The 2,542-nt window shown below is 42.5% G+C and overlaps 1 long non-coding RNA gene across 1 annotated transcript in view; it reads right to left on the bottom strand.

Annotated features, from left to right (window-relative positions):
• Positions 1-1,555: 1,555 nt before the first annotated feature.
• LOC105530927 overlaps positions 1,556-2,542 on the bottom strand; it is a 14,070-nt gene continuing 13,083 nt past the window's right edge. The window contains exon 5 of the long non-coding RNA XR_001004715.1: positions 1,556-1,988. This is a non-coding gene — a long non-coding RNA (uncharacterized LOC105530927). The remainder of the gene's footprint in view (positions 1,989-2,542) is intronic.

The raw sequence follows: 2,542 nt of genomic DNA, 5'->3' as shown, positions 1-2,542 counted from the left end.
TTTGGGCCTCCACTGGTTGTGAATCAGTTTCCCCAGACTTTTAGCCCAAACCCTGGGCAGTTGGCTCACACCTCTTGGTTTTCATACTGAGATCCTTGGGGCTCTTCCCCACATGCTGCCGCTTCCCTGCGCTTTGTTCTCTGTTCATGACCTTCTACCCTCCAGCCAGGAAGAACCAGCACCCTCTGTGTAAGGAGGCAAATCCTGTCACATTCCCAGTGCAGAAATCTGCAGTAAGAGGTACGTGCTGGCTTGACTTCACGTTCCAATCTGAGGAAGCCTAATTGTGAAGGCGCTTTTTGGTTGTTTTAAATCTAACGTTGACCATGGAAAGCATAGGATTTTTTGCTTTTACACACTGCAGAAGTTTGGACAAAGTTGCAAAATCCTACAAGAAGGGATATTTTCTTCTTCTTCTCGTGTCCTTTGTAACAGATTCATTTCTCCTTTCATCTTTTAATGAAAATTTAGCTTTTCTTTCTGTCAAGACCTTAGGGTGAGGTTTAGAACAAATTTCAGTTAGGCAGAGAGAGTAAATGCAGTGTCTGGTTGTGGTAGAATCATTGGCTTTGGAATTAGATTAATTTGGTTTCCAATCCCAGCTCTGGCATATCTGTGAAAGCGTGACTTGCAGACAGGTGACCACAAACACCACAGCCATAACGACGATAACGTGCCTTATGCTGAGGTTGGACTATTTGCAAAGCACCTAGCTCAGCCCCTTTAGGCTCAAGCTTCATTTAATCCTCACAACGACCCCAAGAGGTAGTTTACATTTACAGAAGAGGTGGGTAACTGAGGCTCAGGCTCAATATGGTTAAGAAATGGAAATGAGTTTCCCCCCAGGCGAGGTGGCTTTGAAGCTGGAGCTGCCAGTCACTCTGACATACTGTTGTGTAATTATTGCTGTTACTCTTGACAGACTACCCTCTCAGATAAGACCTTGCTACTTATATAATGCAGAACCTTCTCTTCCCAACTGGACTGTGATTTCTTTGATTAAAGTGTTTGCGTCTCCTTCATCTCTGTATTTCTCATGCCCCCAATCCCAGTGGAAAGTGATTTGTACATTCTAGAGGTTCATGAAATATCAATTGACTGACATAAGTGGGCTTTGGAGAGCCCCCAGCATTGGTTTTGCAACAGCAGACCTCTCTTTCCCTGTCTACTTGTCTTTTAAAAAATCGTCTTACATATGATTGACCCTTTATAAAGGTAAACATATCAAATGCAGAACATTCAGAAACTCTAATGAAGAAAAAAATGATTTATAATTTCACTACCAAAAGGTATCATTTTGTCTGATGTCCTTCCAATCTGCCTGTGCAGAGATTTATGTTATTGCTCTTTACAAATATGTATTTTTTACAGTAAAAATAGTACATTTGCACGTTAGGAATGGGGGAAAAAACTGAAAAATAATACAAGTTACTCAGAATATCACAACCAAGAGTTAGCTGTTGTTAACATTCTGACACACGTGGACTTCACTTCATGTTCCAATCTCAGGGAGCCTAATTATGAAGGTGTTTGTTGAGTTATTTTCAATTTAAAGTTGAATATGGAAAGTATAGGATTTTTTATTTATTCGTAATGGCCGCATGATATTCCACTGTGTGACTGAACCAAAAATCATTTATCCAGTTCCAACTTGTTGGGCATACAAGTTGTTTTCAATCCGTCGCTTTATACATACCAGTGAAATAAACATCCCTGCTGTTGCTGCTGAAGGATTCTCTGGTCACGGACCAGGGGTAGAGGTAACTGGAGTGGGCCCACATGGCTCTCGGACTCCACAATCTGAGTTTCATCTGCCTTCCCTTGTTGTTCTTTTCAGTAGGGGTCTGCCTGCGTCACCTGTGCATCTGAGCCCATCCAATGCACTGGATTCATCTGGAGGAGGGATAGGTTTCAGGCAAGGAACTGACTTTGTGGGTTCTCCTAGGAATCTCCTGCAACTTTTCTAGTGTGTTGGCTTCTGATTTCTCCTGTAGGTAGACACACAGAAATAGAGGGCAAAAAATAGAAAAAGAGACTTTTAAAAACTAATTTATGCACATAAAAAACATTCCAACAGTTTAGAGAGAGCAAAAAAGAAAAAAGTCATCTCTCTCTCTCTTCCTCAGATGCCTTATTTCCTTCCTAGAGGCAGCGGTTGCCCACAGTTTCTCCTGTTTTCTTCCAGAAGAGTCTGCAGTCACCTCTCTATCCACTCACACAATCATCTCTATCCACCTATTCATTTGCTCAGCTATCTTTTTTCGATTTATGTATGTAACTAGCTATTGATCCACCCAGTCATCCATCTGTAGAAAAATCAGGAATGTTTAAATGAGTAGTTATCACAAATACAGCATTTCAGAGGGGGCTTTAGAAGGTAGGAGCGTGGGTCCCCAGCTCACCACCAACCCACTTTGTAACTTTGGCCAAGAGGCTCTGCTGCTCTCGGCCTGTCTCCTCCTGTGTAAAATGAGGCCGACAACACTCCCAGGGGGCAGTGAATGTGCCCTGGAAAGTGGAGACATGGAGTGGATGGAAAGGC

The sequence above is a fragment of the Mandrillus leucophaeus genome, unplaced genomic scaffold, assembly GCF_000951045.1.
Source record: "Mandrillus leucophaeus isolate KB7577 unplaced genomic scaffold, Mleu.le_1.0 Scaffold855, whole genome shotgun sequence".
NCBI classification, from domain to species: Eukaryota; Metazoa; Chordata; class Mammalia; order Primates; family Cercopithecidae; genus Mandrillus; species Mandrillus leucophaeus.
The sequence above is the reverse complement of the archived record's forward strand: the minus strand, read 5'-3'. Positions and strand labels throughout refer to the sequence as shown.